This window comes from Mus caroli, chromosome 11, assembly GCF_900094665.2.
Source record: "Mus caroli chromosome 11, CAROLI_EIJ_v1.1, whole genome shotgun sequence".
Taxonomy (NCBI): domain Eukaryota; kingdom Metazoa; phylum Chordata; class Mammalia; order Rodentia; family Muridae; genus Mus; species Mus caroli.
This window is the reverse complement of record NC_034580.1, coordinates 32,521,435-32,539,249: the sequence shown is the minus strand read 5'-3', so window position 1 is coordinate 32,539,249 and position 17,815 is coordinate 32,521,435. Positions and strand designations below refer to the sequence as shown.

General features: G+C 39.4%; 1 long non-coding RNA gene across 1 annotated transcript in view; it reads left to right on the top strand.

Annotated features, from left to right (window-relative positions):
- Window positions 1-17,273, top strand: part of LOC115032400 — a 287,830-nt gene extending 270,557 nt beyond the window's left edge. The window contains exon 3 of the long non-coding RNA XR_003838074.1: window positions 16,977-17,273. This is a non-coding gene — a long non-coding RNA (uncharacterized LOC115032400). The remainder of the gene's footprint in view (window positions 1-16,976) is intronic.
- The last annotated feature ends 542 nt before the right edge of the window (window positions 17,274-17,815 follow it).

Sequence of the window (17,815 nt, the reverse complement as noted above, 5' to 3'; positions counted from 1 at the left end):
CTGATTTGAACAAAATTATGAGATGCTGCAGAACAGGTCAAATTAAAAATTTTTAGCAACAGTGGAATTGTTCCACTCAGCAAGAGTTAAACATAAGTGCAGTTACTAACATCTGTATTGCCAAGCTAGAAAAGCACTGGCATCCCAATACTTCAAAGCCAGGGAATGTGAGCAACCTAACATGTATTAGTTAGTATACGTGTTCTTGTGCCTCAAGAATCACTAAGGGACAGTTTTTATTTCTCATTGCCAGATGATATTATTAATGGCTGGCAGTGATGATGAAGACAGTCTAGTGGTGAAGGTGACATCTGCTGGTGTTTGTACATCTTCTATTTGGACATTGCTTTTTAGAAGCAATTTGGCATTTTCACAGTTACTTCAATTTAAACATAGTACTCCCATTTTTCCAAAGTGGAAACTGAGACCATCTCTCTCCAATATTCTTTGTCTCTGCCTCAACTTTCATTCTTTCCATGATTCTTCATACCTAGGAGGGGCTGGCTTACACATGTCAGTCAACTAAAGGGATCATTTCTGTACTGAGTATGTTGCAACTGGGCTATGGTTACTCACATTCAAGAGGCAACTTCAATAAACTCATGGAAGAAATGTTTAGAAAAGCACTGAAAGAAATCTGAGAAAGTGTTTAAGACTGCCCATTCCTGGACACTCTAGGCATTAGAATCCGATAACTGATCTTACTATGAACACTCTTTAGGTGTGTGGTGTAAGCGAGTAACTTGTACCTAATTGATAGCTTATGCAAAGAACCTGGGACTTTGCAGGTAGTCGTGATATGGAAGGTTAACTTGACAGTGTCTTTGACATTTTCCAAGAAACCTCTGCTCAAAAGCCCTATGCTCGCTCATTATCTATTGCTGCTCTAAGTCTTGTATACAGAGAGGAGCACGCTTGACAAGATGGGCAGAGGGTGTTCAGTTCCTCCCTTCATTAGCTTTTTGAGGCTGCAGGCTCATGGCTTGCTCTAGTGCCTCACTGAGCGAGCTCTGCATGGCAGCGAGGAGTAGGGAGGGCCTGTCTTTTTCCAGTTACGGTAACTTAGCCAGTGCCTAAGGTACAGCCATCTGTTCAGTTCCTCTTCTCAGGAGGCACGTGGGAAAATGGGAGGGGAGCAAATAGGGGTGTGTGTGTGTGTGAAGCCAAGGAGGCTAAGATTTCAGCAAACTTCCACATTTCATATTATAATTTTTTACATAGGTGTAACCACCCGACTTGCTTAATATTAAACAGTTGAAACTTGAAAAAAAAAAAAAAGGAAAACTAAGTCTAGGAATTAATGAAATACTAGTCAGATGTAGACCTTCATCTTTTCATTACTATTCAAATAAGAATACACACAAATATGCACATTTATATTCTTGTGACAGGTTTCTGGATGTGTGGCATACAAGGTGCCACTGTGTGGATGCTTTTAGTTAGGACTCCAAGTATGGGGAGGCGTCTTTGCTTTTAGCAGCTCATAAAACCCAGGGACAGCAAGCAGAGCCTGACAATGTGCGGACTATTTTCTGTGCACGTGGCTCCCAGGACCCTAACAGTTTCTAACCAGCAGTCCACGGTGCTCTGTTGCTGGAGAGCAAAGCACAATTGTGAATTTGCTTATCCTTTCTTGCTCTGGACATTAACCAGGGTTGGCTTTTTATCCCCAGACATATCAATATAATGGCACAGGGGAACAGGAAGCAAATTGCCTTTGACCTTTTATTTACTAGTGCATTAAATTACCAGGCCACTATCTTCTACTTTTGTAGATTTTAAAGCAGATTTTCTTAGGTCCACTCAGAGGTCACAGGATATTCTGTCTCTAAATATTTTGGAGTGTATCTTTGTTCAGAATTGATCTTACATAATACGACGAGAAGGCATTGGAGATAGCAGGAAGCTAGGTTTCATGCTTGATCCATCAACTCTGCTGGGAGATGGAAGGAGGCTAAGCAGTGCTCTGAAGTCCATAATCTACCTCAGCTTGCCTCTCTCTTACGTCTTGATTCTATATTACCTTTCAATTGATGCTTTAATGATCCTTTAAAAAGCACTTACATGGAGGAGTTCAACGGCAGGAGAAAGGACTCTCAGAATGAAATTTTTAGGTTGTTTGAGGATAGGCAAAAGTTGTGGGGATCTAAAGAATAAAGAAACAAGACGATCCTTTTGCTAACAAAGCAAAAGTACCCGTACCCGCCATACTCCTGAAACAAGATGGCATCCAATAACATGTGATTAGAAAGAAGTCGTTTTACTTAAAGGAGGTCCCTGATTAAACTATCAGTACATATGGTATATGTGTGTGTTGTGTGTTGTGTGTGTGTGTGTAATATAAAACATTTATTAAAAATATGCTCATCTAATGGAAATTTTGATTAGAATTCTAAGATAGATATAATATGAACTCAAATTAAGAAATGAGAAGTTTTCTTTGGGTGTCCTAACTGCAAATACCTACTAGGTAAATTTTGTCAATGTTTTTTTTTTTAATCAGTTTGAAATGGAGAAGAAACATCACCCCCCCACACACACACAAATCAAAATTAATAGACTTCTAATTTAGTTGAAATGTGGCAGTGGTTATCTCTCCATACAGTACTCCCCAAAAGTCTCATGTCAGTTACAAAATAGAAACCGATCAAGCATGCAGAAAGAATGGCCAGTCTTAGCACAAGAAATGTAATGAGATTGAGGGAGGTATGAACAATCATTGTTATGATGTCATTTCAACACAAAGAAGACTTTAAACGGTCCATGCAGAGCCCTTGCATACATTCATGCTCATCCACAAACATACTCACTTACATACCAACAAACATATGCCCATACATGGAGCTGGCTGTCAGTGATTAACAAGTCAAGCCCCTTAAGTAGTAGGATATTGCACAAAGTTAATAGTGAACAGTGTTACAGCTCACAGGATTAGTTAATTAGACAAAGGCTCGCAGGCAAGATCTCTGTAGTCTTTTCTGCTAAAGTGATGGAACCCACTTAGGCATCTGATGAAAAAAAGCAGTGTGAGCACCGTTCAAGGGAGGAAATGTGAAATGTAACAGAATCAAGCCCCAGCATAGCAGTAATGAGCTGGCAGAGGCAATGGCAACCAGTGACGGCCGTTTGTCAGTGGTGGGAGAGGCGGAAGCTTGGGGAGAAGATTTATAATTTTGGTTACCATCTTTCGGAGTGCTTCAAGGCAATTTTAATTACTTTTTAGAAGCAGGCTGGAAACTCGCATCTCGCCACATGAATTGGTGACCTCAGCTCTCAAGGACACTGGGCTAAGAGTGCTTTCCCATAGTAGACAGTGAATATGCCTTAGGAAAGGCTGCCTATGCGACCAAGGTGGGAGTAAAATTAAATCCTTTTATTTTAGAGTTATTAAAAGTGCGTTGACAGATGCTGTTTCTTACACTGTAACTCTGTGAGTCCTCTTAGTGGTAATAATCATTTTGTTTTTTCCTGCATACCTAAGTTACAAAAACAAACTTGATAGATCAACCAACTTGTTCAAACACATCAATTGGCCAAGTGATAAATTCAAAAGGCTCAATGCAATAATCATAATAATAATTTTAGGTAACAAAACATATCCATCAGTTAGTAATGCCAGTGAGTTTTCTGGGTTTTTTTTTTTCAATTTTTTATTAGATATTTTCTTCATTTACATTTCAAATGCTATCCCGAAAGTCCCCTATATCCTCCCCGTGCCCTGCTCCCCTACCCACCCACTCCCACTTCTTGGCTCTGGAGTTCCCCTGTACTGGGGCATATAAAGTTTACAAGACCAAGGGGCCTCTCTTCCCAGTGATGGCCAACTAGGCCATCTTCTGCTACATATGCAGCTAGAGACACAAGCTCTCGGAGTACTGGTTAGTTCATATTGTTGTTCCGCCTATAGGATTGCAGACCCCTTCAGCTCCTTGGGTGCTTTCTCTAGCTTCTCCATTGGGGGCCCTGTGTTCCATCCAATAGCTGACTGTGAGCATCCACTTCTGTGTTTGCCAGGCACTGGCATAGCCTCACACAAGACAGCTATAGCAGGGACTTTTCAGTAAAATCTTGCTGGCATGTGCAATAGTATCTGGGTTTGGTGGTTGATTATGGGATGGATCCCCGGGTGGGGTAGTTTCTGGATGGTCCATCCTTTCATCTTAGCTCCAAACTTTGTAACTCCTTCCATGGGTATTTTGTTCCCTATTATAAGGAGGAATGAAGTATCCACACATTGTCTTCCTTTTGATTTTCTTGTGTTTTGCAAATTGTATCTTGGGTATTCTAGGTTTCTGGGCTAATATCCACTTATCAGTGAGTACATATCATGTGAGTTCTTTTGTGATCCTCACTCAGGATGATATCCTCCAGATACATCCATTTGCCTAAGAATTTCATAAATTAATTGTTTTTAATAGCTGAGTAGTATTCCATTGTGTAAATGTACCACATTTTCTGTATCCATTGCTCTGTTGAGGGACATCTGGGTTCTTTCCAGCATCTGGCTATTATAAATAAGGCTACTAATAAGGAGCATTGTCCTTATTACCAGTTGGGACATCTTTCTTAATTTTAAATAATTATTTAAAATTAATTAGTGTTTATTTTCATGACAATTTTTTGAGCTCAGATGTGCCACTGAATGGTATTTTCTTTTAACAAACTTGGGAGGGGGGTATTTGTTTTGTTTTACTTCCTGGTTTTTGGTTTGTTTGTTTGTTTGGTTTGGTTTGGTTTTTGGTAGCTACATAGAGTCATGTTTGGTCAGAAGCAACCCAAGATAATGGAACCTGCCTTAGGTTCCAACCAAGAGCAACTTGAAGACTATAGTATCAAAATCATAACAAGGATGATTTTTTTTTAGATATTTTCTTTATTTACATTTCAAATGTTATCCCCTTTCCTGATTTTTGCTCTGAAAACCCCCTATTCCCTCCAACTCCCCCTGCTCACCAATCTACCCACTCCCACTTCCTGGCCCTGGCATTCCCTTATACTGGGGCTTAGCACTTTCACAGGGCCAAGGGCCTCTCCTCCCATTGATGACCCACTAGGCCATCCTCTGCTACATATGCAGCTAGAACCATGAGTGCCACCATGTATATTCTTTGGTTGGTGGTTTAGTCCCAGAGAGCTCTGGGGGTACTGGTTAGTTCATATTGTTGTTCCTCCTATGAGGCTGCTAATGCCTTCTGCTCCTTGAGTCCTTTCTCTAGCTCCTTCATTGGGGACCATGTGCTCAGTCCAATGGATGACTGTGAACCTCCACTTCTGTATTTGTCAAGCACTGGCAGAGCCTCTCATGAGAGAGCTATATCAGGCTCCTGTCAGCAAGCACTTGTCATTCACAATAGCGTCTGGGTTTGGTGATTGTATATGGGATGGATCCCCAAATGGGGCAGTCTCTGGATGGTCATTCCTTCAGTCTCTGCTCTATACTTTGTCTCTGTAACTCCATCCATGGGTATTTTATTCCCCCTTCTAAGAAGGATCAAAGTATCCACACTCTGGTTTTCCTTCTTCTTGAGTTTCATGTGGTTTGTGAATTATATCTTGGATATTTCAAGCTTCTGGGCCAATATCCACTTCTCAGTGAGTATATACCATGTGTGTTCTTTTGTGATTGGGTTACCTCACTCAGGATGATATCCTCCAGATCCATCCATTTGCCTAAGAATTTTATAAATACATTTTTTATAGCTGTGTAGTACCCCATTGTATAATCATACCACATTGTCTGTATCCATTCCTCTGTTGAGGAAATCTGGGTTCTTTTCAGCTCTGGTCTTATAAATAAGGCTGCTATGAACATAGTGGAGCATGTGTTCCCATTCTTATCTCCTTGTACAAAGCTCAAGTCCAAGTGTATCAAGGAACTCCACATAAAACCAGAGACACTGAAACTTATTGAGGAGAAAGTGGGAAAGAGCCTTGAACATATGGGCACAGGGGAAAATTCCTGGACAGAACACCAGTGGGTTGTGCTGTAAGATCAAGAATTGACAAATGGGACGTCATATAATTGCAAAGCTTCTGTAAGGCAAANGACACTGTGAGTAAGACAAAAAGGCAACCAACAGATTGGGAAAAGATCTTTACCTATCCTAAATTTGATAAAGAGCTAATATCCAATATATATATATATATATATATATATATATATATATATATATATATATATATATATATATATATATATATATAAAATATATATATATATATATATATATATATATATATATATATATATATAAAATCTCAAGATGCTGGACTCCAGAGAAACAAAGTACCCTATTAAAAAATAGCGTACAGAGCTAAACAAAGTCTCAACTGAGGAATACCAAATGGTTGAGAAGCACCTAAAAAATGATCAACATCCTTAGTCATCAGGGAAATGCAAATCAAAACAACCCTGAGATTCCACCTCACACCAGTCAGAATGGCTAAGATCAAACACTCAGGTGACACCAGATGCTGGGGAGGATGTGGTAAAAGAGGAATACTCCTCCATTGCTGGTGGGATTGCAAGCTGGTACAACCACTCTGGAAATCAGTTTGTGGTTCCTCAGAAAATTAGACACAGTACTACCTGAGGACCCAGCCATACCACTCCTGGGCATATATCCAGAGGATAATGATGTTTATAGTTAAGATACACTTGTTCCTCACTCTGAAGTCCTCCCATAGCTTCATGCTGTGTATCTCTCATGCTCCAACATCCTACCCCATCCTAGAGGTCACTTCTCTGCAATTGCTTCTTGTCATTTCACGTATGTTTATAAATGAAGCCCCGCAGGTGGCATACACTTTCCTTGACTGCTGCATGTATGTGCAGCATGCTCCTTTTCACTGCTGAGCAGAATGTGTAGGCTTGGGATTCACCATAATGCATTGAATCAGTCACCCATGGAGGAACATCTGGATTGTGTCTGGCTATAGAATATTATAAATGAACATTTTTCTACAAACACTCTTGTTCAGGTTTCTGTGAGAACATATATTTTCCTTTCTCTTAAATAAATGCCCGGGAGAGAAACTGCGGGGTTGCATGGTAGTTACTTGTTTAGTGGGTTTGTTAAACTGTTGATAATCTGGCTAAGAGTGGGTGTATGGTGTAACATCTGGGCTAGACATGTAAGGGAGAACAGATCTTCTACATCCGGCCAACATTTATTGTAATCTTTTCCTTTAGTGACTGTGATAGGTCTGTAGCAATATCTCATTTTGGTATTAATTTGCTTTTCTTCACGGCTCGTAAGAGTATGTTTCCTACCCAAGATCTTTAGCTGGCTGTCTAATTAGATGGTTTAAATTTGAATGTGTACGTATTCTTAATATCTGTCTTTTACCAAATATTTGATTTGCGCATGTGCTTTCTCACTCTCTAAATTGTCTTTTTTAAAAAAAGGCTTATTTTATTCTATAGATTTATTCTGTTTTTACTTATGTGTTCATCTGTGAGTAGGCACATGTACTTGCCTGCAGGTGCCCAGAAGGCTAGAAAGTGTCAGAGTCCCTGGAGCTGGAATTTACAACTGTTTGTGTGTGAGCTGAGCTGCCTGGCATGGGTGCTGGGCACCAAACTCAGATCCTCTAGAAGAGGAGGAAATACTCTTTCTTAACCAGTGAGCCATTTCTCCATTCTGTATGTGTGTGTGTGTGTGTGTGTGTGTGTGTGTGTGTGTGTATGTGTGTGTCCTGGAGCAGGAGTAGCAGACAGTTGTGAGTTGCCTGACTTGGATCCTGATTACTGAACTTAGGTCCTCAGAAAGAGCAGTATGAGCTCTTGGCTGCAGTATCCTTTCTCTAGTCTCTTACAAATTTTCTTCATGTCCCCTTAACATATTCTTTATGGATAAAAAAAAGTTAATTGGGAAGAGATTAAACTACGTTAACTTTTCTTTTTATAACTCTATATTTGATATAGAGTCTCAAACCAAATTTCTTTCTTTCTTTAAATTAGTGTCATGGTTTCTCAATTTTTTGAAGCATCTATATTTTGTTTCTACATTGTTATTGTTAACACATATCCTGTTGCTCTTTGAATAAAATGAGAGAAAGGAGAAGTGAGTTTTTTCTAGTGGGTATCTTCCCACCTACTCTCTGTTACACTAGAGCTTTCTTTACTGAATGACTTTGGCATCTTTCTTAGAGAGCTGATAAGCATATTTGTATGGGTACGAATGTGAATTCATGATTCTGGTACTTTAATGTGTATCTCTGTCCCTCTGTCATGTCTTTCATACTGAATTCTGTGGATCTCTAAAGTTTAAATTGGGTAGACTGAGACTGCTCACATTCTTCTACAAAACAAAACAAAAAAGGAAACCAAAACAAACAAAAAAAACAAAAATCTAAACAAAATAACAACAAAAAGTAATTTCTACATATCAGCATAAATTTACTACAATCTTTTTGGTGTCTAAACACCTGTTTATTCTGTAAATTCATATGAACTTCATTCAATTTATATGTTAACTTGAGAAGAACTGTTTTTGTTTTATTTTGTTCTGTCTTTCAACCCATAGCCTGATACACATTACCATTCACTTAATCATTTAATTTCTATCTTGATATTGTTTCAACATGTAATTGCTGTGTCTGTCTTTTTAGATTTAGTTCTCACTTTTGCAATTTGGGTGATTGTAAACAGCATTGTGCTTTGGTTTCTAGGATGCTTCTGCTCATTGCTAGAGTATTGAAGCACAACCGTGTTCTTCATGTTCAGTTTGATTCCTGTGACATTGGCGAACATGGTCTAGAATTTTATCATACATTTTATAAAGTTTTGCATAAATATTATGTCTGTTACTAATATGGTCAGTGTCCTGACTCTTGTTTTCTGATCTGCATGCTCTAAGGTATATCATGGCACTCAATGGAACTGGGGAGAGCAGTTTCCCATGCCTTGTCTTTTTTCTTAGAAGCAAAGGACTATGCCATCACTGAGTATCATGTCAGCTGCAGGTTTGTGGATGGTTGTTCTTGTTCAAATTGAAGAGGTCCCCTCTATGCTCTTGATGGTGTGTTTCTTATAAATGGATGGGGACTTCTGCCAGGTGCTTTTCTGCATTGATTGTTACTGTCACACAATGATAACTCCTTAGCCTGTTACTAAGATGGATTATATTTTCTGATCTTTAGCGACAGCTCCAGTTCCCACCTCCAGAATAACCCTGTTTGTCACAGTGGGTAATAGTTGTATAAATTACTTAATTCTTTCAGCTAATATAAAGACTATTGCTTTTTTCCTTAACCTCATCCTTCCTTCCTTCCTTCCTTCCTTCCTTCCTTCCTTCCTTCCTTCCTTCCTTCCTTCCTTCCTTCGACTACCTTTGACTAGTTAGGGCACCAGGGTAATCAGCTGGTGATTACCATAATGTGAACTAAAAAGTCCTTCCCTTTCTTGAGTTTTGCAAGAGAGGCACCAAGCTTGATTCCATTTGTTCCTTAGAGATTCACTAGAACCTTTTGAAACCACCAGTACCTGCTTAATTTTAGTGAAAATTATATAATTAAAAGTAAATATTTAACTGTAAGATCAGTCAAGTGACATATTTCATAATAGGTGAAAGGGTACACTTTGAGTATTCTGAAAAAAGATGGTCCTTTTTAATCTTACTTTTCAGAGTGCAGATTTAATTGTGATATACAAACCCCCCCCCCCTCTCTCTCTCTCTCTCTCTCTCTCTCTCTCTCTCTCTCTCTCTCTCTCTCTCTTTGGTTCCTGTGTGTAGGGCCTATAGAAGCACCTGTTGGTAACTTGTATATTCTAAACGTTGCCACTTTGACTAAAGGTTGATCTGCTTTACCATTTTTTTTTAACGTACGTATGCTCCCTTTTGCTTGTGTTTCTATAATTTTCAAATCTATTGATTTGATGGGAGGAGCTCTTTGGTACTTCATTTTCTTCCTTTGAAAATATTTTTGTCTTTTTATTTTACCTAGTTCTGGCCATGCAAGCTAAGACTCCCAGCTGGAGGCTATCCCCATTTTCGAATGAGTAGTTGTAGTTCTGTAATGTCCCTTTCCTCCCTGTTGTAACTTGTCACAGGTTTGGTTATGTTAAGGTTTCATTTTCATTAACTTTAATGTAGGTACTCACTTATCTTGAGATTTCATCCTTCTGATGCTTTACAAAACTGTGCAGTTGTCAGGTGATGTCCCTACCATCTGCCTTTCATCAGTTTGACTGATTTTCATTAGTTTTCAGAGCATATAATGCAGAGGGTGTAAGTTACCTTTTTGTTTTTGAGACTTTGTTTAGGATAGATGCTGTCTTGATGTCGCACAGTCACTCTTGAGGAATTCATAATCTGCTATTGTTTAGACTCTGGTGCTTCAGGGTCTTCTGTTGTATCCTTTATGACGTTCATAGGAATGTTCTACCCATTTCCAGGACTGTATGCTCCAATAGTAATTGTGATTCTGATTATCTTCTCTTTCAGTTCTCTCTTTTCCTTCCTGTTTTCTTTTTTTTCTTTTGCATGTATTCTGCTCTGTCTTTTAAACACACATTTGCTTAGATTGCCATATGTTTGGAAAATTGATCCTTGTCTGCTCATAGAATTCCCTTCTCTGACCCTGGAAATCCTTTTTGTCTATTAAGGCCATTTTATGTAATATTAATATAGTCATTTTTGTTTTATTTTAAGATTTGCATGCTATATTATTTTTAATATGCCCATATTCTCATAGTTGCAGTGGCATATTGGCATCATAGATTTGGGTCATTTTTTTCAATTTCTTTTGTTTGTTTGTTTGTTTGTTTTGTTTTGTTTTGTTTTTTGAGATGGTTTCTCCATATAGCCCTGGCTGTCCTGGAACTCACTTTGTAGACCAGGCTGGCCTCAAACTCAGAAATCCGCCTGCCTCTGCCTCCCGAGTTCTGGGATTAAAAGCATGCGCCACCACGCCCGGCTTTTTTCGATTTCTTATTAGATATTTTCTTATTTTCTTCATTTACATTTCAAATGCTATCCCAAAAGTCCCCAATACCCTCCCCCTGCCCTTCTCCCCTATACATCCACACCCACTTCTTGGCCCTGGAGTTCCTCTGTACTGGGACATATAAAGTTTGCAAGACCAAGGGGACTCTCTTCCTAATGATGGCCGACTAGGCCATCTTCTGCTACATATGCAGCTAGAGACACAAGCTCTGGGGACTGGTAAGTTCATCTTGTTGTTCCACCTATAGGATTGCAGACCCTTTCAGCTTCTTGGGTACTTTCTCTAGCTCCTCCATTGGGGGCCCTGTTTTCCATCCAATAGATGCCTGTAAGCATCCACTTCTGTATTTGCCAGACACTGGCATAGCCTCACATAAGACAGCTATATCAGGGTCCTTTCAGCAAAATCTTACTGGCATATGCAATAGTGTCTGCATATGGTGGCTGATTATGGGATGGATCCCTGGGTGGGGTAATCTCTGGATGGTCCATCCTTTCATCTTAGCTCCAAACTTTGTCTCTGTAACTCCTTCCATGGGTATTTTGTTCCCTATTATAAGGAGGAATGAAATATCCACACATTGATCTTCCTTTTTCTTGATTTTCTTGTGTTTTGCAAATTGTATCTTGGGTATTCTAAGTTTCTGGGCTAATATCCACTTATCAGTGAGTGCATACCAAGTGACTTCTTTTTTGATTGGGTTACCTTACTCGGGATGATATCCTCCAGATACATCCATTTGCCTAAGAATTTCATAAATTCATTGTTTTTAATAGCTGAGTAGTACTCCATTGTGTAAATGTACCACATTTTCTGTATCCATTGCTCTGTTGAGGGACATCTGGGTTCTTTCCAGCATCTGGCTATTATAAATAAGACTACTATGAACATAGTGGAGCATGCGTCCTTATTACCAGTTGGAACATCTTCTGGGTATATGCCCAGGAGAGGTATTGCTGGATCTTCTGGTAGTACTATGTCCAATTTTCTGAAGAACCACCAGACTGATTTCTAGAGTGGTTGTACAAGCTTGCAATCCCACCAGCAATGGAGGAGTATTACTGTTTCTCTGCATCCTCGCTAGCATCTGCTGTCACGTGAATTTTTGATCTTAGCCATTCTGACTGGTGTAAGGTGGAAACTCAGGGTTGTTTTGATTTGCATTTCGATTCGGGTCACTTTTAAAATTTACTTATTTATTCTATATCTTTTAACTGATATACTAATGCCATATATATTTAATATAATTATTCTTTTTATTAGCGCCTAAGTCAGCCATCTTTTTATAGTCTGCTTATTCTTCCATTCTCAATATTTTTGATCTGATTTCTTTTCTCCCAGCTCTATTGTGGGCTAATGTAAATATTGAGAACTCCATTTTAATGTATCTTTAATGATCTTGAATTTGTCACTTTGGACAGATAGTATAGTCACTGTGTGTGTATGTGTGTGTGTGTTCATAATGGGAGGGAACTTCTTTATTTTATACTTGCTGAGAATTTCTGTTTTTCTGATGGAACTTTAACTTTTTTCCCATTTAAGTGTGTTCTTAATTGCTCATTGAAGCGATCTGATAATAATCAGTTTGAAAAGTTACATCAGACAACGTCAACATCACTGTCATCTTGGTATTGATCTCTGTCGAGTGGCATTTCTATTTCACAGCTAACACATACCTTCTTTGTATAACAAGTAATTTTTGTTTTTACACTAACTGTGTGTTTTGTTCTATGATGTTAGTAGTATCAAGTTCTTATTTAAGCCTTCTATATCTATATAAATCTATAAATCTGGTTTCTTATGACTCTGCTCTAGTGAGGAAAGAGAATCTCTTTCTTTTATTCCTGCTAAATTAAGTTGTAAAATGTCAGGATTTCTTTCTTATAAGGAGCTGGTTGTGGTACACAGTTGTAGATTATAGACCTACACTGATTTTTTTCTGGATGTTTGTGGTAGAGTGGTCTTGGTACTGCCCCATGTTTGCTATCTAGTTATGCTGCAAGGGGCAGAAAGATTCCCTGTTCTTGTTGGATGGTGGAACCCTCAACTTTCTACTATAGCTCTCCCTATATGGAGTCAGTGGGGAAGCATGCTGTAATGTGGAGACAGAAGACCAGATTTTCTTTGAGAAAATGAGCTTCATTATATCCTAAAAAAAGGATGAAAATCGTAGAACTATATGGCTATTTTAGTTAGGCTTCCATTGCTGAGAAGAGATACCATGACCACAGCAACTCTTAAAAAGGAAAACATTTCATTGGGGCCGGCTTCAGGTTTCAAAATTTTAGTCCATGTTCATCATGGTGGGAAGCAGGGCATCATGTTGGCAGACATGGTACTGGAGGAAGAGAGTTCTGCATCTTGATCCTCAGGCAGCAAGGAGGAAACCATGTGTCACATTGTTCATAGCCTGAGCATATAAGAAACCTCAGTTCCTATGCAGACAGTGACACACTTCCTACAACTAGGTCACACCTCCTAATATGGCCACTCCCTATGGGCCAAGCATTCACACACATGAGTATAGTGGGGGGGGGGGGATTTAAACCATTACATTGGCCTTCTTTGGAACCATTTTGTTTCAAGAGAAATGCTTACTGACATGGTATCTCGACTTGCGGTGAAGGCAGAAACGAGAATATCACCCATATCACATACCACTGGGTTTCTGCAGTAGGATAGCTGAAATGTAGAGTCTTTATTTTTTATTAGATGACCTTTTCATAGTCTTTCATACAGAGGAAAGGGTACTGACTTAATTCTGCCAGTTTTTCCTTCTCCTTCTTTTAATTTGGCATGTGTCTGAAATGTACGGCAAACAAAAGAAATTATTCTGCTTCATGGTTGGCACCTGGGTATATTTTTCTTTACTCCATTCAGGTTCTTCTTGTGGCTGTTTTATGTATTAACTTTATTATTTTCATTCATACTTTATGAGGAGAATCGGCAAACATACATATATATCTCATCTATCTAGAAGAATTTTCCTGACCTCTGACTCTTAAAACAGAAGCCAGGGATTTGGATTTTAATATAGTTTCTCTTGCTTTGTTGTTTTTCATATTGACAATTTTTAAATTTGCAGCTAAACATTCGTTGCACTCTGCCTAGTTCCTTAAGACATCCAGCTTCCCTAAAATGTCGCTAATTTTGCCTCATTGCACATAAATTTCTAGCACTTACTCAGGAGTACTGCTGACAAACTCAGCTTAATACTCGTGAGTTGAGAAAAAGGAACGTAATCGGGGAAAGATCTCTGAGTGTCTAAAGCAGATATAGAGATGTCTAAACCTAAGGTCCATATACTTTGCTAACAAGTGACAAACATTTAGCCTCCCACTTTGCAAAATAAAATAAAAATGCGTACAAATATGCACACACACACACACACACAGCAAGAGCGAGAAAGAACCTTTTTGACACAATCACACAGCAAGGAAGAAAAGATAAATCTGGGAGGTTTCAGCTCTGCTACTGTAATGATATTAACGGGGGGGGGTGCTAACAGTGAAGCAAACAGAAGGAAATTATAAAATCGACCAATAACCTTCATCTTTAAGGCCACCTGTGACCCTTTATTGTTGATGACTCTCTCTCTCTCTCTCTCTCTCTCTCTCACTTTTCTACACCATGGTCTGAGGGACTCATTGATCAGTGTCTAGTTTAAGCACTGGCCTGAACAGGAAGAGTAGCTTCTTGGGTTTGTCCACTCTCTTTCCACACTGTCTTATGCAAGACTCTGACTACATAACAAAATTGAGTTTTTAATAATCAAAAGAATAAAGCATGTGCTGTTATTAAGCTGTTTATCACATTCTAGATACCACACTGGGAAATTTACTATAAGACTGTTTTAATTTTTATGAAATCCCTGTGAAGTAGATGCTGTGGTTTTCCATTTTGACTGACTGTTAAACCAAGTTACAAGGGTCAGGCATGGTTTAGACAATGTCCCTGGCTAGTGAGTGGCCATGGTTAGATTGGCATCTACCACACTTCAATGACCACACACTCAAATAGACTATGCATGAATTCCAAAATCATGCTGAAATTAAGGACAAGGAGTTTGGCCTCTGGAGATTGTATCAATATAATAATAATTGAATTGATTATAGCAATACAATATTCCACACCAATATCAGTGTCCTTCACAAAGTTCCTAAAGTCTTACTGTGTGACTCTCAATGGTGTTTCTCAACTTGCTGTCTGAGAAACTCCAGGAAACTATATAGTTTATTATCTAAGCAACTATGGCCAAAGCATGCGTGTTCTTGGACTTTGCAACAGGTGTGCACTCTTCCATCATTGCTAAATGTTAAACAGAGTTTTCTACTTTTCAGGCAAGAGTTGATAAAGTTTATGAATGGTTGGTTTAGGAGGATTCTGGAGATAAAAGGCCTCTGTGTGGAGAGAGAAAGGCAGATGACTTTACTTCCAGTGCCTCTGGCCCCATGCTGTCTATACTAATATGCATGCAGCTTAGCCTTTTTGTACTTAGAGATGTCCTATTCCACTGTCTAAATAGCCAATGAAGAACAGAGGGCTTGAGAACTACAGATCTGGTCCCCAAGTCGTTCCTGACATATTGAAGAGGCAGTGAGTAACAGTAGCCTGGAGAAAAATCATTACCCTGGCTCTTGGTTATATTTTCCGGTTTAATTAAAAGTTGTGTTGGTCCATTCTGTCCAAGCTCTGGTTCTATGGCCCATGCTATTTTGCATGGCAAATGAAATGAGTGAGAACTTGGGAGTGCCTAAGCATTTTTGTCCTTATTTTCTAAGCAGAAGGTTGGTGTTTTCTCAGTGATATTTGGCACACACTGTTCATATGTTAGAGAAGTTCCCTCCTATCCACTTCTCCATCACATACACAGTTCCACATTATTTTCCTCTTTGTAGTCAGCATCCTGTCACTGAGAGGGGCAGTGGACATTTAGGTCAATGAACAGGTGGTGATGTGGGATACACATCTTTAAGTAAGTTCTCTAATTGACTGGTCACTGGGAAGAAGTGCCCCGCTCTTTTCAGATACAGACCTCCCAAGGAGAAAACACTGATTGGAGTTGGCTGAAGGCTGATTGAAGAGATTAGGGGTGGGCTGAGCAGATGACTCAGTAGGTGAAGCCCTGGCTTTGCAAGCATGAGGACCTGTTTTGGAATCTCAAGCAGCTGTGGAAAGCTGGACACTGGAACAATCGTTTATAGTCCCAGGGCTTGGTAGGAGGTAGAGCCAGGAGAACACCAGCTAGACTGGGGAATACAACAGAGAAAAAAACAAGAGGGGACCAACATCCGAGGCTGTTCTCTGACCTGTACACATATGGCACATGTGAAATTGCACTCATACTCACTAATGAATGCACATGCACACACACACACACACACACACACACACATCAGGAGAAGATAGTTTGCATGACATCAGCACCTTACATTGTTATTTTCCTTGGCACATTGCAGCAATTTAACATTGGTTGAATAACCTAGAATCACAACAAATCATTCATATTTCTAAATGGTCACTTACATTTCAGGTTTTTTTTTCCTTCCATCCTTCTCTCCCCTATATTCTTTTCTTCTTCCTACATTTCTTCCTATTTTGATATTTATTTTCTTGCTAATCTTGCCATACAAAAACCAGCCAACAAAGAAAATCTCACAACGAACAAGAGCAAACTCAACTTGGCTTTGATCGACTTCATAACTAGATCTCCCACTCCAGCAACTAAATGATCATGTCATTGGTGCACATGCAATCAGGAGATGGGGCTTTTTGTTATTGCCCTCTCCCATATCTATTAAATTAGACAGTAAGAAAATGAATGTATTGTCTAGAGATGTTTGTAGACTGGTGGTTTAAGTATATATTAAGCTTTTCCCAAAGAATGTGTGCAGGCCTGGCAGTTTCCCATCTGTATTTCCACAGGAGTCAGAAGTGAAGGCCACACTGCTTGTCATCACAGTCATTTGTTTGTTTGTTTGTTTGTTTGTTTGCTTATCTATCTATTTTTATTTTTATGCTTCTAGGTGGGTAAAGTGACAGGTGTCACAACTCCAGCCTCCCCTTTTCTGAAAGTCGCGGAGTTCTATTTCATCTGGAATAATGGATGTAAAGGACCGGCGACATCGCTCTTTGACCAGGGGACGGTGTGGCAAAGAGTGTCGCTACACCAGCTCCTCTCTGGACAGTGAGGACTGCCGTGTGCCCACTCAGAAGTCCTACAGTTCCAGCGAGACCTTGAAGGCTTATGACCATGACAGCAGAATGCACTATGGAAACCGAGTCACAGACCTGGTGCACCGGGAGTCCGATGAGTTTTCTAGACAAGGTAGGTAGCACCGCCCCACCTGATAGGCTCATATCCCACTCTGCCCCGCCCATTAGGGCCCGCTTCCCATTCCTGACCTGCCCCATCTCTCGAGGTGATGACTGAAGGGCAAGCAACTACACAACTAATTCATAGTTAAAAACAAACTTTTGCCCTATCTAATTCTTGTGGTTGAAAAGTTCCTTTTTTTTTTTAATCGTGGATGCTAGATTGCTTGGCAATATGGAATTTGCTTTCAGAGAACTACTCTAAGTTTCCTAAGATGTAACTCGAAAGAGGTCCTTGCCTTCATAAATGGTATTCCTGAGACAATAGAAATTTTCTGTCTGCTTGATCTGTGAGGCTTTTACACTGGTTTTTTTGCAGCTTACTCCAAACCTCTAAGAACTCGTTTTGACTGTTAAACTAAATTATATTCACTTTAAATAAATCACATACTTATTAAAGGACATTTGAGAACTTCCTGGCAAAACATAGTAAATTATAACTCTCTCTCTCTCTCTCTCTCTCTCTCTCTCTCTCTCTCTCTCTCTCTCA